The 26,024-nt window shown below is 38.4% G+C and overlaps 1 long non-coding RNA gene across 1 annotated transcript; it reads right to left on the bottom strand.

Annotated features, from left to right (window-relative positions):
* Positions 1-1,619: 1,619 nt before the first annotated feature.
* Positions 1,620-25,476, bottom strand: LOC117196811 (uncharacterized). Its single transcript, XR_004477199.2, has 5 exons — positions 24,643-25,476; positions 22,131-23,362; positions 19,071-19,164; positions 12,230-12,270; positions 1,620-3,966 (listed from the first exon to the last, which is right to left on the bottom strand). It is a non-coding gene; the product is annotated as an uncharacterized LOC117196811 (long non-coding RNA).
* Between the last annotated feature and the right edge of the window lie 548 nt (positions 25,477-26,024).

Here is a 26,024-nt window from a genome sequence, read left to right as displayed (position 1 = left end):
TTATACTGGCACAACAAAATGGGTGCTTAAAGTAAGACAGCTGCAGCAAAGAAAGATGAGAGAGATGAAGAGGACTGGTTAGCATACCCGCCCACCTTCCAATTAGTCAGGAGATTTCTTTCTCTTAGATCCCTTTCCTGGTGTTTTTCTTTTGAGAGGAAAGTATAAAGCATTGATGGGTCTCAGGCTTGGACTGAAGTAGCTGGTGGTGATGCTTACTGAGATGAGAACGCCATGGCCATGGCAGGGCCATGTAATGTTCCTTCCTTACCTCAAGTGGAAACCTCAGGCAATAGCTCCTAACAACTACATGGTACTGGACCATTATCCAAATTGTTCTTTCACATGTGATTTTGTTGTTCTTCAACAGGACTATGTATATACCCTTGTCTAGTTCTTTGGTCATAGCATTGTTTACCCATTAATAACCTCTGATAGGAATTTGCAAATTAAGGCCACTGGCCAGATGAAATTTATTGTTCTATAACCAAAACCATCTTCACTGGTCAAATGAATCAAATTAGCTAAGCCATTATTATTATTTTTTTTTTTGAGTAGGAAAACATGCATGCACAAAAAGCCCTGCCCCCCCTTTTTCTTTTTTCTTTCCTTTTATTTCTTCATCTTTTTCTTTGCTTCTCTTTCCTTCCTCCATCCCTCTGTTTTTTCTCTCTCCCTCCATTTCTCTCTCTCTTGCTCTCACTCTCGCTCTATCTTTCTTTGTTAATCTGGGAGAAATATTTCTCTGAACTTGAAATGATTCCACTGATTGGTTCTAGCACAAACATTTTGAACTCTGAAATCTGGAGTCAGATAGAAATGTGACATGGAGTTTGACATTTCTATGGAGAGTTTCATCAAATATCCCCTTCTTACCACCTCCTGCTCTTCACATAACCCATGGTTTAACTTCTGCAAGATGGATTACATTGTCTCCCCCCAGCTGGTATGCAGATACCACCTCATGGAAAGAAGTTTAAAAATAATTGTAAGCTCATTAGATGTGGCAGCATCCGGGTGAGAGGGAGGATACTGGATGAGGGGAGAACGGACACAGGAGATGAGGGAGGGCATATGTTTCCACTTATAAGTGAGAGCTTTAAAACTGTGCCAAGCAAAGCGCTGGTGGACCAGTGTAGAGTAAGCACAAGAGTACAGATCACCACATTTGACTATGACAAAATACTTTGGCTGAAACAATAAAACAATTTTAAGGTAACCTTTGTGGGGACTTTCAATCATTGCTCCATTGCAATCAACACATGATATATAAGGCTGATGAAAAGAACAATGTACTGGGAAGCCAGCCATGAACACAAAATATGGGTTTTCCATTGACTTGTTATAGGAATTAAAAAGAATTTTAATTCATTTGGATTTCAATATCCTGACCCATCAAAAAATAAAACAGTAATTGCTACCTCACAAGACTTTATGAGAATATACTGAGACAACCTTTGTGGAAAATCTTCCAATATGCATTTATTTTATTATTACCAATTATTATGGAGAAACAATTTTCAGTCAGAAGGTATTTAGTTTAAAAAAAGCAAGGCACAAGAAAAATTAATTTGTGGCCAAAACTGTTTTTGTATAAAATACTGATCTCTCTCCAAAACTATAGGTAAAATAGTGAGCATTTTAATCCTTAGTGGAGACAATTACACAATAACAACAATGTCTTCTGCACAGATCATTTTTGCTTTGGCTCTTGTGGAATAAGCATCACATGGAATATCAGTTAATGGAATAAAAGCTGGAACTAATGAAAATAGATTTTAGTTTCTTATAAATATCACAAAAAATCATTTTCGCAGTACAATGATCTTCATGGCAGATATAATGGTATTGGACATTTGCTCTGATGAAATTATAACAACCATTTTAATTATTTTTTGCTTTTTTTGGAATTTTATTTTATTTTTGATTTTTTTTTTTTTTTTTTTTTTTTTTTTTTTTTTTTTGTGGTGCGTGGGCCTCTCACTGTTATGGCCTCTCCCATTGCAGAGCACAGGCTCCGGACGCACAGGCTCAGCAGCCATGGCTCACGGGCCCAGCCGCTCCACGGCATGTGGGATCTTCCCGGACCGGGGCACGAGCCCGTGTCCCCTGCATCGGCAGGTGAACTCTCAACCACTGCGCCACCAGGGAAGCCCCTGAACACTTTTGATGGGTTTTTCCCAAGGTTTTCTATAATCTGTCCCCACACAAACAATACAACCTTTTCTTCTAAATCCCAACAAAAATCTTCAGTTTCTCCTACTTAAAAATCCTTCTCACTCCTTTCAAAGGTTCTAAATCCTAACTTTTGTCTCCCAGTTTAATTTCTGTAGCATCCAACATGTCTTCCTTGAGACTCACAGCCCAATTTGATGGTTCTTCTTTCTGAATTCCCATGAAAACTTCTATTTATTTATTATGTATACTTCTATTACCACACAAGCATAAATAACCTTGGATTACTTTAAAATCCTTAATATATATTTACTTTTTTTTTTCACCAGATCAATGTCCCTTAAAATGGCTCTTTTTGTTATATTTATTTTGAATCTTTCTAACACCTATTATATACCCAAGAATTGGTAAATTCTAATAACATGGCCTTGAGTAGATACTCAATGGATGCTTGTTGAAAGAACGAAGGTGGAGAATACCGTACCCAACCAAGAAGCAAGACTCTAGTTCCAACTTTGCTCTATTTTAACTAGAGTGATATTGGTCAAGTCAATTTATATTTTTGGTCCTCCATTTTCTTATCTATGAAAGGAGGCAAGTAAAAGAGATGAGCTTTCGATTCAGGCTTGTTCTACTTCCAGTGAATATCTATCTCATTCTATCACCCAAGCCTCACCTTCCCTTAAGAATACTTGTCAATGGTGATGTAAAAACTGCCTTTCTGTAATTCCTCATCCAGCATTCACAGCGGAAATTTACTGGGACAATGTGTTCCCTATTAACTCTCTTTCCCTTAGTTTCCACTTTTGTCCTATATTTGGAGATTCCTTGGAATCTGGAAGCACAGAAATAGCTTCAGCAAACCTGGGGAATAGGCATGAAGAGACTTTAGGGACTCTGCCAGTCTGGCTCTGTGGCTCAGGTAACAGGCCAGCCAAGGCAGAGCTAGAGCTCAGAGCTGGAGGGTAAGTTCATAAAACAAGTGTAGGAACATTAAGTCTGAGGAGGAGACAAGGTTGAATTACAGGGCGCAGGCCAAAGCTCAGACTTCAAGCTGGCTGGCTGCTCTGAGAGCGCCAGAGGTCAAGATCCAGCAGGGGCAAAGGTGGAGGTGTGGTCAGGCGGTAGGGGTGGGAGTGGTGCAGGAGGAGGTGTTTTAAGATCCAGAGATCCCAGCTGCCCTGACTCATGCATACTTGGAGGGATAAAGTCTGAGAACGTGGACATGTCAGGACTTGGGTCCAAGCTGGCCTGAGGGGTCAGGGAAAGAGTGGAGCTTCGAGTGGAAGTGCAGGAGCAGCAGTGAGACACCCAGGAGAGCAGCTGCAGCAGACTGTAGTCCCGACTCTGGGAAGGCTGCTGCCCACAACCACGGGGGTCTGAACACCACGCTTTGAGTTTGCAGATAAGGACTGTAGGGTGTAGGGCAGGATTCTCCTGGTGCTGGGAAGGCAGTGCCCTCTGTGTCCTCAGAGACCTTTACCAGTTTTTCCAGAGACCTGGAGGGCACGATCTCCTCCGAAGTCCTTACAGAGCTGTTTGCTGGCAACAGTTAGTGTCCAAAGAGGTGTGTGCGTGATGTGCCAGGGGCGTGCTGGGTGCAGCCCTAGTGACCCCAAGGCTGCCTGAGTTAAGCTCTGGATCAGCATTTCTTAACAGGTGAGATGTCTCCGGTTATGGTGGGCTCACCATCTAGACCCACGGGCAGCACACAGATTAATGTAGATCAAGTCCTCAGACAACCAAGGGGGCGCCACAGTCTCTCTCTTTCTCGCTTCCTGTGGATAACTCCTGAAATGAAGGAAACCGAGACTGAGGGGCTGGAGAATGCGGCAGGAATCCTAACTTTCTTGCTTAAGGAAGCTCTTAGCAAGTACCCATCTATCTGCCTTCAGGGAAGAAAACATTATTCTCTTTAGTCTTTCGAGTTCGGAATTGAGGACCAAATGCTCTCATCAGCAGTCTGTGTCCCAGTGCATATTCTTGTGGACTTAGTTTCAAATGTTCTTTCCTAAATAATCCATTGAAGATGACATAGAACCCAGACACTTACCCACCACATTTTATTTCCTTAGTGAGTAATTATGACATTTGTTCAGCTATTTAAATGTGTTCTTTGAGTTAGGTAAAGGAGAACATAATAGTTAATCAAACAACTAATTCTTGGGAATTTAAACATATTCTAAGCACTTAATCATACTTAAAATGGATTATTAATGAAGCTTATAAACCTTTTTGCAGCTCTGAAAGTGAATTTCTCTGCAGGCTTAGAGAGTATTAATCCATTTAGATTTTTACTAAACAAATATTATTCATGCTTTAATTCCTGGGAAAAGAGCTTTAGAAAGTGAAGTTCATGTTCTGTTGTCCTTTACCGGGTCTAGTAATTACTTATTCCGCGTGGGAAGCCCTGAGCTCGGGTTAAACATTTTTCAAGTTACTCCCAAACTTAGGGAACGTTAGTGACCTACTTTTTTATTACTAAAAAAAAGAATGAGAGGACAAATTGAAGACTATAAGGAATAGTTTTGCTTTAATACTGCATTTAAGGTAAATAGGTCACATTTTCTTTTTTTTTTCTTTTTTTTTTAATTTTTTTGCGATACGCGGGCAGAGGCGTACTCTCCTGCTGCGGAGCGCAAGCTCCGGACGCGCAGGCCCAGCGGCCATGGCTCACGGGCCCAGCCGCTCTGTGGCATGTGGGATCTTCCTGGACCGGGGCACGAACCCATGTCCCCTGCATCAGCAGGCGGACTCTCAACCACTGCGCCACCAGGGAAGCCCCACATTTTCTTTTTCTCAAGATTACTGTCCCACAGGAAAAAAAAATTTTAAGCAGACTATTTCATTTTAGTGTTTTTTTTTAAAATAGTAGGATTAATATAAATTGCCTTCTCACCTGTTTTTAAAATAAAGGACTGAATGATAGTATTTATTTAACAAATATATATAGCAATATATTAAAAGCCTTTCATTTAATAACAGGAGACGCAAAGATAAAGGATGAAAGAGGATCAAGAAGAAAGAGGACAGAATATGAATACTATCAACCCCTCCCCCAAGACAAGACTGATATTACTTTAAAAAAAATAGGCAGTTCTTTAGAGTAGGGGTTTACAGAAAACTTTTTCTGTAAAGGGTCAGAGAGTAACTCTTTTGTATTTTGCAGACCACATACCTTCTCTGTTTATTATTTGGCTTATTTTTTCCTTTTTATTTTATGTTTTTTAAGACAATACTCTTAAAATGTTTAAAACATTCTTAGCTCACACTTGTACAAAAACAGTGAGCTTAATTACACTCACAGTTGGTACAGTTTGCTGACTTCTGCTTTAGACTTTAGAATGGGGCAAATGTTGCCCAAAAATGCTCACTAGTAATTTTATATAAAATTTGCAAGTAAAAGTGTTCTTGACATGGAAACTTCCTATTTTTAATGGTAAGTGGAAATCAATGTGGAAATTTTAGCTTTCCCGAGAAAAAGAAAGGCTCTTCTCTTGAGGAGTAGCTTCTCTAACTTGCGGCCCTTCAATTAGGATAGCTCTGAAAGCTTTGACAAGCTTGTATATTTCCAATTTCAGGAATAAAATCATCCCTGACTATCTCCTCTGCAGGCAGGCTATTTCCTGCAGCTCCAGCCAAGGCTTTCTACTCTGAAGCATGGTTTCTTCAACTGGACTCTGAGGTCACACAGTTGAGGTCAATCAAGTTCTCTGCAGAATTTTTAAGGTTTGCATTTTCATTTCTAAAGGTAATAAAATAATTGATGTGATCAAATGCGGGATCATCTGGGTGATCACTGTCAAAATTGGTACCATTAGGGGAATTCAGTGCCCGATGAATTCAAGAGCTCTGGCTAATAGGAATACGAGTGAAGAACAATGAAATCATAGCATCCTGTACCTAGGAAGGTTTTGCTGCAGTTTGGTTAAAACAAAGAGCTGTGAGTGAATACAGCCATCTTACCATTTAATAACACTGTAGTATCTTCATGTCAAACCAAAATAATTCTGCTAGAGTAGTGCCAAGGGCTTGCTGCCAGCAGTGGTTTAACTTCTGGAAAGCCACATCATTGATTCAACTATCATAGTTAACTTAGATTTTATTGAATTTGGTTAATGTAGCTACTTTGTAAATTTTTTTCAGTTTTTCACTTGTATAAGAAGTATAACTACAATAATAAAAACAGCAAGACAGCACCTCAGGTCTGTATCTGTATTCTTTAAAATACACCTATTTCTTACTTAGTGAAAAACATTAATCAATATTGCACCAAAACTCAAAAAAGCTACAGATCAGATATTTATTATAATGAGTATGTATACAAAAATCTTAATAACGAAGGTATTTTAAGTCAGAGGTAATAACCTATTTAAGCTAATATTTGACAAAACACATTCTGGAAGCTCAACAATTGAGACTGTCATTGTTGACATTTGTTGTAATTGACAGAATTTGACTGAAACTTAAACTACCACCGTCACCAAAATATAGTCTTTCTTGTACTATCAAAGCCTCTGAAGAAATGGTGAGCAGTTGCTTGTGCATGACTTTAAAAGTTTTAGCTTTGTTTTTGTTATCTGAATATTGTATATGAATAAGGCAATGCAAATAAGATCTTTGTTTAATACCCAGTTTTTAATGACTAAATCTGGTGGCATTAAAGAATACATATATTTTCAAAATATGAAAGTCTCTCACTTGATTCAAAATAGATGACTTTTTTTGCACTGTCAGTGATTAAACCTGTTTGTGCAATTATTGTCTTAGTTTAAATGTAACCACCTAGTAGCTGACTTTGCGTTCATACGCTATGCTGGATTCCTAGCTAACGAGCTATCAGTATGCCAAGAATGTATTTCGGTTGTGTGGGTCTTTGTCTATTTTACTTTTCATATATTTAACTTGGGACTTTGGTCTCAAAAACAGAAATTCCCTTTGGACATTTCTGAATTTTTTGTATCTGATTTTTTTTCTTTTGCAATGAAACCGTAAATGTAGTTCCTCTTTAGCGTTACCTACCTTTTTCTAGAAGGAATGGGAATAAAAGCAGTAGCTTCTACTTTTTGGTCTTAAGCTTCCTTCTAAAAACTGGTGAGGAACTCGAAGAGGTTTTGTTTATGTGGATTATATCAATCGTTATTTACCATATCAGAAATTAACATTGAGAAGTTTTAAAAATATTTTAATGCATTTAAAATAATAATAATCAACTCATTACCTGTTAACATAAATAACATGTTCTGAAAAATAATTGTATATTCAGAAATGGAAATAATTAGGGAGAAGCATACATTTATTGTACATTTTTGTAGATCTCTTTAGCGTCTGGCTTAAAAGAAAATGCTGGATTCTCATATCTGCTTCTGCATTCAATATGTTGCATTATGCCGTTTTGGTTAAAATATGTGAAGAATATCTGGCCTCACACAGATGTGTATTTGGAAGAAGGAGGAGTATTTTAATAGCCTTTCCAGATGATTATGGATATTCTTCTTTGATAGAATACCAAAACTCAGCAAGTGGTGGTTTCTTAAAGATTAGGTGCAACATGAAGTTTGAAATCATATCAATGAAATTTGCTTACTCGGTTACATTAAAATTCACTATTCTAAAAAAAAAAATTCATGTATCTACCTTGCACTTTAAATGAATATTTCACTCGTGGCTTTTGTAATATTAAGTATTGGTCATCTGGAAAATTTAGTTCAATGAGATATGCAGATCTTGTAAATGTTGACGCATCATTACACGTTATCCAAGAAATCACATTTGTTAATATCACCGATCTCACCAGCATTTAAAAAACAGTGTTTAAGTTTTGGAAAGCTGTCAAGCTCCACATGGCAGCTACACGTTTCCCAAAACTTTATTTTTCATTTCAAATTTTAAATTTTATCATTCCCAACGCATACTGCCAGGTCCTTTTTTGAAATGACAGACACACTTTGTTCATTTTCAAGAAAATGTCTGCCAATACCGAAGTCTGAAGAACCACAGTTGGTCTGTCAATTGCTCTTTCAAGTAAAAATAAGTAGGTTGTGCAAGCAATCACCATTATTCATAGAGGTCAGACCACCTTGGAGGCTGTTGGTCTGACTAGATTACTGCCTTTGGGTTAGGCGTGCGCGCTGCTCCAACTGTCTGTGGGAAGCAGGCTGATGTGGAGCAAATGTGGACACTTATGCCTGAGGAACTTCCTAGAGTAACTTCCTCAGCAGGTGCTGTGGCTACAGCAGTTTCCCTCTGAGGAGGACTGTAGGAATGGCCGCCATGCTAAGGTCTGTTGTGTCCTATAGATTGATCCTTTTACCAAACATAGACTTCAGGGAACCTTAGGCAAAAGGATGAGGAAGTCTTCTATCTCCTCTTTGGGGGAATTATTTTTCTTTTAATGCTTTCTTTCTTATCATTCTTTATCCATTCCACCCCATCCTCCTCTTAGTGTCCAGTGTCCTCGACAGAGTTCCAGATGCCAGTCATCTTATTCTCACCATCCTAACTTCGCATACCTGTCTTGTGCACTGCTGCTTTGTCTGATTTATTTGCCCAGAATCCTGCTTTCTGTGATGGTAACTAATGTATGACTAACCTATCCGTGAAAATGTTATCGACAAGAGCTAGTGGGAGGATGAAGTTCCCTTCCCCTCTACATAGTGGATATTTCTAAAAATGGTGGCAGGCCGTTGCAGGAGCTGAGGACAAGGAAATCTTGAATGAAAGCATGGTACTAGTCAGTGAGAAGGGGAGCTTTAAATAATACCACACAAACATCCCCTTTGTCCACCTAAATGTAGAGTAGGCCCAGATTGGGCCCAGTGGAACGAAAGAAAAAGTTAGCAAAAAACTATAAAATTATTTGTGTCATTATATCTGAAGCAACTAGAAAACTAGCAACTTTTCATGGTCCATTATAGCTCTTAGATCAATTATTTATTTTTTCTCATATATTACTACATATGCAAAACAACCCAGTCAGCATCTCACTTTTAGATCCATTATTTTCTCCTCTCACCTATTGTAAATTATCTACAAATAAGGTAAGATTTGCTTCATTGATCTAGCATTTAATAGAAATTTTCAGGGAAATGTTAAAACTCTAATGGAAAGAAGGCCAACTCTTTTAAAACAGATGATTATTTTTCAGATGCATATATCATACTTGTGCCATAGATAACCCAATTGGTCTGTTAAAAATTAGTATGATGGTTATTGTGAATATAGATATCTAAGCTACACACTTGTCTTCAAGGTTTGAAGTTACTGTAAGCAGAATAAGAGTTCATCCCACGGGTCGTTTGCAGAGTTTGAGAGTGATAGAGAGGGAATAATTATGTATGTGACAAAGGGGGCTGTCATATCACACAGCATTTAGCAAGTTTTCTTCTGATTCCCATTGCCTCTGCAGTATTCAGAGAAACTCAGAGAGAACATATTTCAGAGTATCAATGGAGCCCTCAGTGCTACCTGGTGCTTTTTGTAAGAAGATTATAGATTCACCCATTAAGAACTGTAAATCTCCATGCATTTTTTAATTTAAAAAAAAGGTAGGTAAGAGTATGGGGATATCTTAACTGTATTATCCAAATTTGGGTTTGAATTCCACATTTACCAGCCATGGAGTGGTTATTACAAGCTCTTTGGCCTTGGTTTCTTTCTGTGTCAGACTGGATTAACACTTGTCTTGTATGGTTGTTAGAGGATTAGAGATAATAGTGTAAGTCAAGTGCCTTGCACATGGCAAGCACCCCTGGTATTGTTATTTGGAGAGGTGTTATGGGTAAACTGTTTACATTTTAAAGACATTCACATTCTCTGAGTTTGATGTTGCTTGAAAGCCTTCTTTCCTGTCTGGTGGCTGACTTTCCCTTTTCTTATTGTTCTAAGAATACTTCTCCATTTGGCCCATTGTAAATAGTAACAATTGTTCAGTTGTTCCATCAGAAGAGAGAAGCCTTCCTGGTGCCTGGTTGACAGAGCTCCCCGTCTGAACTGTCTAACAGCTTTGGAGCTGGAGACAAAGCACTGGGCTGTCACTTCCTCCTCTGGGAAGAGAATAGGGTCCTTAACCAAAATAGATCCTCATCGTCTCACAAACGCCACCGAAAATAAATACTACGGAAATGAGGGCAAAAATCCACTGTGGTGGGTATTCAGACAGAATTCTTCCCAAAATAAAAATGTTTTCAGAGTTCGTAGGAAGCAGTAATAGATATTACATACAGCACGTGAATCATTGTTGTGCCAGTTTCAGTTATAAATTAGTAATATACTACATACAGGGTGGTTCTATTTGGATTGCTTGAACATAGATAGAGCTAGAGAAATATGCCTGTGGAGCTGCATTTACAAACAGGAATAGCCTAGGCAAAAGTCACGAGAACCAACACACCCATGGACATTGATGGAAAATTAGTTAAGATCTTGGCATTAAAAAACCCATAAACTTTAGCTCTCTCACATCCATAATGAAGCTTGGAATAAAAAGCTTTTAAAATTAAAGCTGGGTGCAAATTAGTGATAAAGATTGGGGACAGGGGAAGGGACACCAAAAAAAAAAAACATTGAATTACAAGAGTAACAATCAGTTAAATTATTGCTAAATTCAATTGTTTCTATTCAAACAAAATAATGATTTTTATCAGTCATAAATTTGCTAACTTTTTCCCCTTATTGGCTTATTTCTCAATTGTCTGAACTTTAGATAACATCTAAAGCTGAGAGAAAATTCTAATTCTAATTCAAGGTCAAATCATTGACAATATTATATAACAGAATTTGAAAAATGTCAGATCGTGTAAATTTTCAGACATAAGGAGCTTCATTTGCCTAATAAAGTTGCATTTCTTCATTCATGAGAAAACCAGTTTATGAGAAGGTAGCATCCTGGTCTACTGAGATATTATGAAATATCTGGAGAAGAAAAGTATCTAATGAACTTTATAGGTCTGTTTCAGAAATGGGGGAGCGTTCTTCATTTAACAGATATCTAACTTTACTTTAAAGTTACTGGAATCAAAGTGGAATGATACTGGTATTAAAAATGATAAGTCAATAGAAAAGAATAGGGCCCAGATATAGATCCAAGTGTATCTGGGAGTGAAAGTCATTGGGGGAGGAAGTATAATATTCATTATACATACAACTCAAAGTACATATGATAAACAAAACTGGGATAATTGGCTATCTATTAGCAAGAAAATAACATCAGCTCCTATCTTATAATATTCAAAAGTAAATTCCAGCTGTATTAAGGAACCAGATATAAAACATGAAAAACTATAAAGATATTAGAAGAAACATCAGGAAAACATTTGTATAGCTATGGAATGAGAAAAGCTTTCTTTAGCAAGATAGGAAACAGGGTAAATAATATTATATTTTTAAAAAACTATTCATACTATAGAGTACTATGTAACTAGTTTATGAAGGAAAAAATGAAAAGAGTTGATTAAATTAACATGTATAACTACTGTGTGGTATAAAGAAGAAAACAAATGATCTTGTAAGAGAAAATATTTACAGTACATATAAGACAGTGGCTTAATACCCCTAATACACAAAGAGCTCTTGCAAATTAATTAGAAAATGACAGATGTGAACAGGCAATTTGCAGCAGAGGAAATACGAAGGACCAATAAACCTAAGAAAAGATGTTTGACATCCATGTTATTAATCACGGAAGTGAAAACTGAAACATCTGATCATCATTTGAGATGGAGGGAGAGTGTTCCTACCAGCATGAAATAACTTCAGACAAGGCCTGACACCCACTGTTGGTAAGTCTTGGGGGTAATCCTTACTCTTGAACACTTGGGATGGTTCTGTAAATTGCTTCAACCCAAAAGTAATCTGCCAGCATTTGTCAAAATATAAAAATGCACAGAGACCTTACCTACAATCTCAGTTCTGTGTGGTTATATGACAGAAATAAAAATAAACTATATGAACCTGTATACAGGTGTGCTCATTGAAGGAAAAACGCAGAACCGTGTGTTGGCTAAGAGCACGGCCACTAGAGTTAGACTCGGTGAAATTCAAATCCATAACTTACCTCGTAAGTTATTCAATCCTTTTGTGCCTCAATTTTCTTATCTGCAAAAAAAGAAGGCAAAGTATGATATATCTCATGAAATTTTTATAGAGATTAAACGGTAGAATGCATGTTAAGTGTTTAAACATTGTCTACTATATTTTAATACCAAATAAATATTAGTTAATACTATCATTGTTTGTAATAACAAAAACAACCTGGATATCCATCAGCAAGGAGAATAATTGAACAAACTGTACTATGAAGCCATTAAAAATAATGAGTCATATCTGTATGCATGTATTTGTCCAAGATACATTCGGTGAAAAAGTATAAGCTACAGTTTGATATACTGTATAAAGCCAATTTTAGAATAAGAGCAAAACTAAATAATTCTTTTACAGATGTGCCTACTTTTGTAGTAGGATAAGATTGTGATATTAACCATGTTTTTTTTTTTTTCTTCCACTAGTTCACATTTTACCCCCTTCTACCATTACTCCCATTCAGGCCCCTAGACTGCTCCGGGCGTGTTGTTCCCAATGAGGTATGAACAGACAAAAGAATCGTCCTAGCAACCGGTTTCCGAAAAGTCAAACTTGCAAATATTTGAGGGTTGGAGAAGAGAGGGGTCTCGCCACTGCCTGACTGGAAAAAGGTATATGACAGACATGAAAATACAAGTGTACAAAACACGTGTACAAGGATGCTTATTAAAGGTTGGAGAGGAGATGCTCCCAGCTTGGGGGGAGATGAGAGTGTATTGGAAGGAAAGCAGTGAGTGTGGAGGTGAGCCTGGAAGAAGGGGGCCCAATGCCAAAAGCCTCAGATGGAGCCTGAGCAAGTGGAAAACTACAGCTAGGCTGGTGGGATCTAAGACCAGAGGAAACTGCACTCAATTTCCAGGTGGAGGCCAGGGAGGCTGGAAGAGCCTGCAGAGGAAATGGCTGTAGGGAGCCAGGCAGGTAAGGCCTCAGACAGCCTGGCACAGAGTGCTGTGGCTCAGACATAGCACAGAAACCACTGCACCTGACAGGGTCTGACAACAGGGGCCAATGCATTTGTGGGAACCAGTGGCCAAGGCCCAGATGAAGGAAGTATCAATATCACTATGATTACGAAGAATCAGATGCTGTTCATGTTCTCCCTCCCACTCAATTTCTTGGTCCTACATAACCCGCTCCCTGAAATGCAGGCCCAGTTATAGGAAAAAAGGAGGTTATTCCAAATTAACTGAGACTGAGTGGCCACCTAACTGCTGGGATGGAAACTCAAACCAGAAATTAATTTGAGTTAAAGAAAATTTAAGTTATATTTCTTCCTCATCAAAGTTGTGGACTCATACCAGTTACAGGCATCTTAATATATTTATATGTAGATGATGAAAATACAAATTGTTAAAATGGATCACCTAGAAGCAGGGGAGAGGCCATAGAGCTGGAAGGGGGGGAGAAATTATGAGTTTTAATTTAGATATTTCTGCAAATTTAAATAGTTGAAGCAAATAGGCATTCCGTGTGTCAGTTAATTGACTGGAATAGTATTAAATGTAAAGACAAGTGCAGATGCAACAGCAAGTTAAAAATCATTTTGTAGTACATGATAAAAGTCATGATTCAAATGCCTATTTTGGGCGAATTATTAATATCCTTATGCCTCAGTTTACTTATTTATAAGATGAAGGGGTTGGATTAAGTGATTTATATAATCCATTCCTGTTCTTTAAAAGGTACAACCACAAATGGTAGAAAAGAGTCGTATTTGTGAAGGACCTTGGATAAGTAAAGACCCTTCTAAGTTAATGTTCTAAAGATAACGGCTATAGGAGCTACAGTGGAAAACCAGCATTGTTCCATGAAACGGGTTTGGTTGCCAGTCTCAGCTCTGCCAGTTATTTTCTGTGTAACCTTGGGCACGACAGTTTAAACACTTTGGATTTCAACTCTCTAAACATCTCTGAAGTAGAAGTGCCCAAACCTGTCTGTACACTAGAATCGATCAGAGGTTTCAAAAAATACACATGCCATACATCCAATAGAAATATGTACACATGCTACCAAAAACACGTACAAGAATGTTCACAGCAGCACTATTTGTATTAACTCAAAACTAGAAACAATCCAAATGCCCATCGAAAGTAAAATGGATAAAGAAATGTTGGTATACTCGCGATTGGATACTACAGAGCAGGGGTCAGCAAACTTTTTTCTGTCAAGTGTCAGATAGTAAATATTTTCAGCTTTGGCAGCCAAACAGTCTCTGTGGCAACTAAACTCTGGCATTGTTGTGTGAAAGCAGCTGTAGACAATACAGAAACAAATTAGCCTGAAGGCTTCACGATCCATGCAGGAGGCAGACAGGAGACCTGCCCTGGGCGCTGCCAGCCCTCTCACTATAGCTCACTTCTAACCTTGGCGTAGCCACACTGGCCTTCTTTATTTCCCTCAAAAGCACCAAATTCATTCCTGTCTTAAGATTTCTGCACTTATTATTCCCAATGCTTCTACGGTCTGCCCCAAACTCTTTGCCCATCTGGCCACTTTTTATCATTCCTAACTCTCAGGTACCTCCGCAGTAATGCCTTCACTGGCCACCCAATCTAATTGCATCCCCATCACTCTATCCCATCATCTTTATCACATCACCTTATTTTCATCATAGCACTCCCTTATCTATTATCCATTTTTATTTATTGCCTGGTTTCCCTGTATAGAACATAACCTTCATAAGAGAAAAGTTGTGTGCTTCTCTCTGTTGGAAAAAATTATCCGAGACTCAGAAACAAGCAAAAGAAATTACTGCGTGTACACTTAGTTTTAGTACTGGGCACTGTCTAGAGCAGAGATAAGCAAACTTTTCTGTAAAGGAACATGCAGTAGATACTTAGGCTTTGTGGGCCAGAAAAATCAAAACTGAGGCTATTATGTAGGATGCAGGTACTTATATCACAACAGAGAAACAGTTTTCACAATTTTAAAATTGATACCATTCAAAACAAAATAATAATTGAATACAGTTTCTGATAATATAGATCTATTAATATGAAGAAGGAAATTCTTTTGGGGAGTATACATTTTGCTTCATTGAAGTTCAAAGTATGATCAAAATCAATAGCAAATGTTCATCTAATGCTGATCTGTACTGAGATTTTATATATCTCATCTTCACACAGATAGGTATTGCCAAACCCTGATAGAATGTGATTCAATTGAGAATATTCCTTTATAAAATTCTGTTACATTCTCCTCTTGACATTTCCTCAAAAAATCATAATAAAACTTCACCACTGCTAAGCCATCAGAAGAAGAGGAAGAAGGCGGAGAGGAGGGGGAGGGGGAGGGGGAGGGGGAGGGAAAACAAATAATTAGCCTGGCAGTGCTTCAATAAAACTTTATTCACAAAACAGGAGGTTGACCCCCTGCTATATAGCAATAAGAACAAACAAACTGTAACTACATGCAATAACATGGATGAATTTCACAAACATTCTGTTGAGTAACAGAAGCCAGATACAAAAGAACATACACTGTGTGGCTCCATTTATATAAATATCAAAAACAGGCAAAAGTGGGGCTTCCCTGGTGGCGCAGTGGTTGAGAGTCCGCCTGCCGATGCAGGGGTTTGTGCCCCGGTCCGGGAAGATCCCACGTGCCGCGGATCGGCTGGGTCCGTGAGCCATGGCCGCTGCGCCTGCGCGTCCGGAGCCTGTGCTCCGCAACGGGAGAGGCCGCAACAGTGAGAGGCCCGCGTACCGCAAAAAACAAACAAACAAACAAAAAACAGGCAAAAGTAAGCTATGATGTTAGAAGTAAGAATATATAGTGGGTATCTTGGGAAAGAGTGACTAATAGGGGGCCTAGAAGGGTGTCTTCTGGTCTGGTTTGATCTATTACTTGATTTGAGACTGTATTCACTTTGTGAAAATTAGTGGAACTGTACACTTACAGGCTTTGTACTTTTTTTCTTTTTTCTGATGTAAGCTTGACTTCAGTGAAAAGTTTACATAAAAATTACATATTTCAGGGTCTCATTCTGTAAGAATCTGCATTAGTTGGTTGGAGGTGTGGCCTGAGCGTTTGTCCTAAACCAGCCTTGAAGACTTAAGTGACCTCCCCAAGGTCACAGTATTGGCAGAGCTGACACAGAGCAATTTCTTACAGAGCAAGGTCTTACAGAGCAAGTTCTGAGAGTTCTGGGCGTGGAGTAAGTCAGCTGTGCAGAAAGAGAGCACACACAGCACCTGCCCTTGAGAATGGACTGGTAATTAGCTAAAGGAAGCCAACTTTACATTCCAGACTTTAACCTAGAGTCATATTTGCACTATCACCTGAATATTCTCATTGGCTTCTGCCACTTGGGCAGCACCCAGTTCAGAGCTTCGTAGATTTCTAGAGTTACTGGGAAGCTGCCAGGAGGCTTTCAGAGCTCAGCATGAGCACAGTAGCCGGCTCTCCAAGCGGATGATCCCAGCATTCTTTCTAGTTCCCTGAGCCTCTTAACCTTTCTATAAGGCATTGTGGTATAGCGGACACAACCTGAAGTTTGGGTTGAAACAGACAAAACTTCACATTCTGGTTTTGCAATTTGTTGGCAAATTACTGAATTTTACCCAACTCTAATGTTTCTCATTTGTAAAAATAGGCATAAAATCTCCTCCCATTTACTTCATCCCCCGCACCCCTATGACATGCCAAGTTTCTTTTCCTCTTTTTGTACTCAATATTCATTGAACCGACATTTATGTGTCAAACACTATGAAGGCTTAAGGATTATCTCACTTAATCCTTGTCAGTAAGGAAGGTTCATTCATGAACCACATTTTATACATGAAGAAACTAGGAATCAGAGAACTTAAGTGACCTGTCTAAGGTCACACAGATAGTAAGAGATGGAACCAATTTCCTGCTGAAGAAATCTAACTGGGAGCCTAGCCCTTAACCTCTGCTTGGGAAGAAGACAGTGCCTGGCAGCTTTCACTGTGTCCGGCCCATGTATGATATTCAATAGATGTTAATTCTGCATTTCCTTTTTCCTCAGAGAGCTATGAATCAGAGCTGAGGCTTAACAGTCAGAAAATCTAGCTTCTAGTGGCTTGGTAAGTCACTTTTATTTCCTTACCAATATAATAACAACACTGGATTGGATAAACCTTGGATAAATGCTTCTCCTTAAGCTAAATGAATTTGTACTCTCTACGAATGTTTGCTCCAAACAGAAAATAGGACAGAACATTTTTGTCCTAAAATTTTATGAAAATTTTGCGTTTGCCTCCATAATCTGAGTTTCCTTTAAAAATAGATATTAAATTGTGTACTAGCCAAACCTCTACCACACACGTACTGACCCACACTCACCTCAACCCATCCTGCAGCTCCTGTTTGACCCTTTACTCCAGGGACACCTCACTCATGGTTGCACATTCCCAAGGGTATCCTAAAATTAACTCTCAACTTGGTTTGAAAAGCAGAGTTTTTTGTTGATTTCTTCAAGCCTCTGTACCTGGACCATCCTACTAATTTGTGCGATGTGAAAGCTTATGACACAGAAGCTCTCCCACACCTGACACGGGTCCCTAAAATTCATCTACAATGGAAGAAATTATTCTCATTAAAACAATCTATGCACTTTTGACATCTTGCCAACTTGGCAGATAACGCTGAATTTTCTGCAAATTGAAAAGTGGTGATGGTGATGTAGTTGGTGGTGATGGTACTGATAAAATATAACCCTGTTTCCATATGGGATGGTTTCTTTTATAAGAAAAAGATAAAATATGGACCAGATTTGGAAACCATTAGACCAGCAAGAACATGTAGAGGGGAAGAATGGCAAATTCACAGACAAAACTAAGGATTGTTTTCCTATTACTCACTTTCCGGTCATTTGCCTACATCTAAAACCCAATTAATATTTAAGGGAGAATGAGTTTTGTTCAAACCATTTGCGGAAGTAAAAACAAAGGTTGATTTGAGTACTAAACCAACATTTTAGAGTAATATTTATAATAAGTTGTTATAATTTATGGGATATACATAGAAGCATAACATTTTAAAAAACAAACCATTAAAAACCACTGTTAATTTTGGACGGCACAATAGCCACTAGGGTTGAAAGATTTAGCATTCCAGTAATAAGAGTTTGGAATTCCAAAACATAGAAAAATTGTCATTTTTATTGTTTTGCTTAGTTTGGTTTTATTCCAGGAAATTAGGAGACAGTGGGCTAGACAGTATAGATGACAAGTCATGATGTGAACGCTTCCTATGAGACAGGAAATGCTCTGAGACCCTGCACATGACCCCCAACAAAGTCTGATCTTTGTTTTCAGTACATCCCTTTGCTTCTTTTTACTTAATTCTATGTATTGTGTCCAGATGAGACAGAGAGAAAACTGCAATTATAGGATAATATGCCTGCTAAAGAAATTGCTCTTATGGCACTGAGGAATAAGTGAACACACTTCCCACTGATTTAGGAAGATATACTTGATATAAATGGAGTCACTGGCTATAGTAGCCTTTCTAAGGATTTCATCATAAACTTTTTCAGTTCCCAAATGCTAGTGATTTCAAACACACACACACACACGTGTGTGTGTGTGTGTGTGTGTGTGTATCTCTCTCTCTCTCTCTCTCTCTATATATATATATATATATACACACACACACGTATGATTGGTTTTCAAGTGATTTCAGATTTTTAAAAAAGGAATCACTAAACATCAGTTTTAACAATGAGTACATGTTGAATTTGTGTTTCTGAGCTATTACTATTTTGGTCATGCAGACTTTGGGAATTAATAACCCAGAATATTTCCTTTATCATTTTGACACTGATTCATGCTGTCTTTGAATCTGCCCACCTGGAAGTGTCATGAAAATTTTTCCTTAAAAAACTGGAGTTGGCTTCAGTTCAACTCTGATTCCATCCATTGTCCCAAAGGCATGCTCTTATTGCTGCAAAAAAGAAAATATATACATAATGCATTTTAAAATTATTAAATAATGCTAGCTGAAACATGCAAATTTACAGTAACATTTGTACAAAGTTATGGTAAAAATCTTTCCTCCTATAAGTACTTCTGATGAAATTATACAATATTATTTCAAGCTGAACCAGAAAACTGCAATAGAATATGTTTCAGCCCATTTGCTATACAACAAGTCTTTATTGCTAAAATCCCATTTTTCTTTAGTATCATTTTTAAGGCATGTATCTGGCCATCGCGTGAGGGGGTGGAATGAGAGCCATCAGCATTTGAAAAGGGAATTGAGGTGTTGGAAGGGCCATGCTCTTTCCGAAGGCTTTAAAGAAGGACCTTTCCTCGCCTCTTCCAGCTTTTAGTAGCCCCAGGTGTCCCTTGGCTTGTAGCAGTATAACTCCAATCTCTGCCTCTGTCTTTACATCACCATCTTCTCCATGTTTCTGTGTCTTCACGTAGTGTTCTCTGTCTGTATGTCTTTCCCTTTTCTTAGAAGAGTGTCTTTTTGGACTAAGTGCCCACCCTACTTCACATGACCTCATCTTAACTAATTACATCTGCAACAACTGTATTCCAGATAAGGTCATTCTGAGGTGTTGGGGTTTAGGATGTCAACACATATTTTGGGGGCCCTGGGGGTACAGTTCAACCCATAACACTTGCCTTCGCAGGTGTTCTAGATGCTAGGATTACAGCATGAATATCACAAAATTCATGCTCTCCAAGTGCAAGGAAATTGACATGAAACAAAACCCAAGAATATCAGTTAGTTATAAGGGCTACATGGGCAATTATATAGTAGGGCACCTACTTAGACTGGGTGATCAGAAAGATCGTTGTAGGGTGACCTTTAAGCTGAGATCCCAAGGCAAGACAGAGGTAGCCATGCAAAGATGGAGAAAGAGGGTTCCAGGCAAAGGAAACCAAGGGTTCCAGGGGAGAAGAGCTAGTCCTTCTTGCACTGCTCACAGCAAAGTCTGCCAGCAGATAGGATTTCCTTTCTTTCCATGAATTTATGTATTACTTCACAAATTATTTACTTGAGTTTGAGCTTCTAATAGGTAATTTTCTGTGAAGTTATGGACAGGTGGAATAGCAACCCAAGAAACGGAACTTTTTGTGTTCTAAAATACAGTATTCATCTTTAGTCTGAAGATGGCATATTGTTTTATGGACTAGGAGGCTATTCTTATTGTTTGACAGCTACATCCCAGATATAACTGAAATATCATTGCAAAACCTGATAAGTCCTACTCATATCTCCTTACAAGATGTCAAATCTGATTTGCACTGATGCATTCATAAAAGACATTAGTATCACTTATAAGAGAATCATCCTCAAATTTATCTTTCCATTAGTTTGAAAAAATGTAGAAATAGTCATTTTGGTGTAATACAGCTATTTTTCATAGAAGCCACATTTTTCTAAGAACCTTTTTACATTCTGTAGTATAGGATAGAGTGGTCTAAAGCTGGGCTCTAAATTGTTTCACCTCAAGGAAAATTGAAAACATTGTATGACAAGGAAAACCTGCAGAGAAGATTCAAAGGCTAAAGTCTTTTGCACATTTTCTATTTCAGATTTGGGTTTGCATTTTTAATACCGTTAGGAAGATTCACAGTAAAAGTGGGGCACATTGTTTCATCTCTGTTGTTTGCAGACATAAGCATATTTTACTCACTGAATTATTAACTTTTCCAAAAGCCTGTCAGTTTTTAGAAAAAGACCAAGAACTTGTAAAATAACACATCAGAAACTGTGATTCGGAGAGAGAACAAATGTATCCAACTCCCAGAATAACCTCAGAATTGACCTGAGTCTTGGATAGAAGCTTTCTAAGAATATGGTTGCTTCACAGTAACTTCCTATGAATTTTCTCAAACAAAATTTCACTAGGGCCAATGTTGCTCTTAAGATACTCAAAATTTAAAACTGCTCATCTTTTCATCCATTTCGGGGGGGAAAAATATCTAACAAATCCTTAAAAATTAATCAAATTAGCAACACCCTTCCTATGAATAAACATTTCAAGAAATTTATAGGAGAGCTGCTCTTTTCTATTGAGTTATATTTTAAATAATTGCATTAGAAGAAAGACATTAGGAGATTCAACACAAGGTTAATTCTGCTCTATCCCTTTGGGTTCTTCTAGATTAGTCTAAACAAAGTAGACCAGCATTCATTCGTTGATGGGATGCAAAAGTCAGTCATCTCTCTCCCCATCCTGCCCCACCTCCATCTATGTTCCTAGATGCGTTAGACTTAGTCATGGGGCATCTGGTGTCCTGGCCCAGGGGACAGGCACCATGAAGACTGCAGCTACTAAGCGTGATCTACCAGGGCAGCCAGAAAGGAGGTCAGTTCTTATTCAGTTGGGTTTTCTGTTGCTTCTTAAAGCACACAATGATGATTTTCAGAGGTCTGAGTGAAATGCTGGTTCCCTGGAAGAGTTAACACATGAGCTATGAATATTTTATTAATACTAGCTCATCAAATAATGAACGAAGGCTGGTAGATTCAAAGCTCACATATAAATAACTGTTCAGAGTCCATTGTTTGTAGTTGCTGAGAATTAAGATCTACTCTATAGTCTCTATAAATATAATTTCAGAGATAGAAAGGTGGGAATCCAGAATATAGAGAAGGCTTTGAACTTCCTTTGACTGAGCCAGATTTAGGAAGCTATCACTTGTCTACTTTTCACATCACAATCGAAAAGAGACCGTCTTCCTTTGGTAATGGAAGTGCATTACAAGAACAGGTACCAGAGTCTGTTGGCTTTTTGCTTGGTATTCCTGTTCCTTTTGTGCCTCTCAAGTTTTGCACGTTAGTAAGTAAGTGAAGACAGTACATGTAGAAAGAAAAACTTGCCCTTGAGGTAGTTTGCAGCTTCAAGGGACAGAACAACTGTCAGCCTATGAAAGAAAAGAGCGACTCACTCAGTGTCAAAACAAATGCAGTCTGCTGTCTCAGGGGGAGCAACTTGCTGGTACAGGTGAAGGAGCACTTTTTCTTTGCATGAGAACCGCATCATCTTGGCAAGCTGTTTGAGTGAACCAGACTGCGGTGGGGAGTTTTTTCCCCAAACATTTCATTACGCCACCCTGACTTGCTACCAAAGGTTGCCTGGGCTTGTCGATACTAGTGAGTTCTGTGCATCAGTAGGGACTGAGAAATATAAAAAAAGAAGAAACTTCACAGATGTGGGTTATTTCAGAAAAGTGGAGAAGAGAAGGAGGGAGATTGTAGATCTTAGAGAAAATATTAATATTATGAGTCAGATACACCTGAGGTTTCCATATGCTTTGCAGATTCAATTTATGTGGTGAAGCGCACATCTTCTTTCTTTGTTTACTCTTCCAGATTCTCCTCTTGATCCTCCTCCAACTTGGAAACTTCTTCTGCTGGATTTTAAAGCTGTGATTTTAAAGCAGTCTGCTCTGGCCTAGGCAGATTTGTTTGATCACGATGGTTCCCTAGACAAGGACTAGACAAAGCAGCGTAGCAAACAAGATACTTCTAGAATAAGCAACATTTTTAGTAAAGAAGACTATTTGGGGGTGAATGGACCTCGACTTCTTGAAATTGGAGCTCCACTTTGTTCAAGTTCCCCAAATAGTTATCTCTTTATTGCATTTGAGATAGAAAGTCTCATAGCTATAGTTCAGAGAAAGCGAAACACAGTAAAAGTTATCATTCCCATCATAATCCAAGTGAGTCAGTTGCAGACACAGGAGGCGGGGGGAGTAGGGGGGAGGGGGCTGTGCTTTACATAGGCATTCTGAAATCTAAGACCTTTTCATCTGTGAAGGGGCTGACAAACTACAGCCCCCAAGTCAAACCCAGCCCAATTCTAGAAGCTAAGAAGAGCTTTTACATTTTTAAAGGGTTGGAGAAGCAGTAGCAGCAGCAACAGGAACCTTATATATCCTCAAAGCCCTAAAATATTTATTATCTGACCCTTTACAGAAAAAGTTTAATGACCCCTGACGTGAGCCTACAATTCCCTAGAGCTTTAAGTGCTTCTTCGGGTTCCTGTAAGTAACCACTGATGAGAAGAAAGAGGGTGTGGAGGATTTTGTGGGAGGTGTTAGAACAGGGCCTGGAGAAGAACTACGCACCTGGTATCTGCATTCCTTTGGGCAGAACTCAATCACGTGGCTACAGCTACCTGCAAAGGAGGACAGGAAATACAGTCCAGCTCCTTGCCAAGGAGGAAAATAAATCTGGTTGGTGAAAATGCCAGTGTTACAAGGCACACAAGATTAACTGCTTGAAAAATTAAATAGGCAGTTGTTGAAGAGTTCGGGAAAAGGCTAGAGCACTTCAGACTGAGGTTATGAGGTTATCATGGTGGTTTCCCAGAAGAGGTCAAACTGTAATGGCCAATCATCAAGAGGGTGGGAAATATAGGTAACTGGAAAGAGATCATCAAAGCACAAGGGTGGAAAATGTAAGGCTTGCACAGGGAATCATATTTCACAAGGAAAGAAGCTTCACAGGGAAGTTCTAGGAAATACTCTTTAGAAAGACTGGGTTCCACTGGCAAAAGGCCTTGAGTGTCAGGCCATGGCAGGCAGTATATATGGGGGCCGACTTTTAAAAATCATCCACCCAGTGATTTTTTTTTCCTGATTTTAATTTATTTGTTTATTTTTGCTCTATGGCTGCATTGTCTACGAGTCTGGAAACGCTGCATCTTGAGTTTCTTCACAGATTTCTCCAGGTGAAGGCTACCTTCAGAAGATAGGTGTGCTGGGATTTCAAGAAACAAAATGAAATGATAAAAATTGACCCATCTCTTTTAAAAAAAGTCAAATTTGTAAATTATACATTTATAAGAGTATATGATAACATTTATGGTCAGTTTAAAGAATAATAATAAAATGAACACTCAGGCATGCACCATCAACATAAGTAATAACAGAATATTGTCCATATATGGGACACCCCCCCTTACCCCCCCATGCCTCCTTGATCACATCTCCCTCTCTCTATTGCCCCCTTCCAAGAAACAATAATTCTGCATTTTATATTAGTTGTTCCTTGCTATTCTTTATAGTTTTACCACTTACATATGGATCTCTATAAATAAATTATTTAATTTTACCTATTTTTGACCTTTGTACAGATGGAATCATATTAAACATATTCTTCTGTGACTCGTTTTTCTTAATATTACATTTTTAAGATTCATGCAAGATTCTACTGTATGTTATCCATTCTACCCTAGATGGTCATTCCTGTTTCTTTTTAAATTGGAGAAAAATCTATCTCTTCCAAAGAAGACATTAAAATGAATACTAACAAAACAGAACAAAATAAAACAAAAATCAGGAAATAAGATGCTAGTGAAGGATGCATTGCTCTTTGTTTGTAGAACATTTGAAAAGTCCAGTGTACCTCTCCTTGGGACTCCTTGTTCTTATAGGAGTATAAAGTTTGGCTTACCATGTTTTAACTTGATTTGCTGTGACATTTCTCTGTACTATTTTCGGTGGTTTGTTTTTTCGAAGCACCAGTTCCTGAATGTGATTGAAGGGCTGTGGCTACTTTAGAGACTGCCCCTGTCCCCTGGTCTTCACCCTGCCAGTTAAGCACATTCAAGGCACTTTTGTGCTACCAGGTCTCAGATTCTACTTCAGGACATTTTTTGCATGGGCCTTTTTGAGAGAATTTCCTTGCAAACCTCAGGCCCTTGACAACACATGACTTGGCTTTTATAATCCAGTTCTTCCAGATATAATGTAAGTCTGACAGTGATAATTTTATGTTAGTCATCTTCATTGTTAGACTTTTGTCCTTGAGTCTACGAATGATTCAGTTTCATAAATGAAATAAGCCCTGTCTCCTTCACATCTTGAGGCTGGCTCAGAGAATGCTTCTCAGCTCCAGCTGATACATCTATTTACCCATCCACCCCAGAAAGCTTGGAAATCCTGAATCGGAACCCGGGGAATGTCTACATACAGTCCCATAAGAGAATCTCAGCTGCTCAGTTCTCACTATCTAATGGAGTTTTCAAGAATATAAACAACCGGGCTTCCCTGGTGGCCCAGTGGTTGAGAGTCCGCCTGCCGGTGCAGGGGACACGGGTTCGTGCCCCGGTCCGGGAAGATCGCATATGCCGTGGAGCGGCTGGGCCCATGGGCCATGGCCGCTGAGCCTGCGCGTCCGGAGCCTGTGATCTGCAACGGGAGAGACCACAACAGTGAGAGGCCCGTGTACCACAAAAAAAAAAAAAAAAAAAAAAAAAAAAAAAAAAAATATATATATATATATATATATATATATATATATATATATATATATATAAACCACCTAATTTCTTCCCATAGAAAGAGACAAGAAAATCTTTCTGAGTGGTGGGACAGTTTACTTCTCAAACGTTTCTTTAAGTTTCTTTTCCTTTTGGTTTTATGTTTCACAGTCAGGTTTCAATTCTGAATAATTAGCATATGTTTGCCTCATGAGAACAACCTGAGTTGCAAAACTCATTTTTAATCTTCTCTGCTTAAAGCAATCAGGTCCATAAATTATACATCTGTTACCTGATATGCATTTTCTAATAGTCTAAAGCCATCCCACGTGAATATTCATTTTCACATTAAAGGTAGAAAAAGCCTGGAAGCCTAATTTTCTGTTTTATTTTTTCTTTTTTCCTTTTGCCAAGAGGCAGATACTCTTCTTTTGAAAATCCTATTTATTCCTGATGGGAAGTTTTATTTCTATCTTCAGATACATTATTTTAGATTTGTGTAATCAGTTCAGCAAACTGCTTCTTAAAGTAATAAATAAATAACAAATTGAACTTACAGTTAGAGTTTACTAAA

Source organism: Orcinus orca, chromosome 12, assembly GCF_937001465.1.
Source record: "Orcinus orca chromosome 12, mOrcOrc1.1, whole genome shotgun sequence".
Lineage (NCBI taxonomy): Eukaryota > Metazoa > Chordata > Mammalia > Artiodactyla > Delphinidae > Orcinus > Orcinus orca.
The sequence above is the reverse complement of the archived record's forward strand: the minus strand, read 5'-3'. Positions and strand labels throughout refer to the sequence as shown.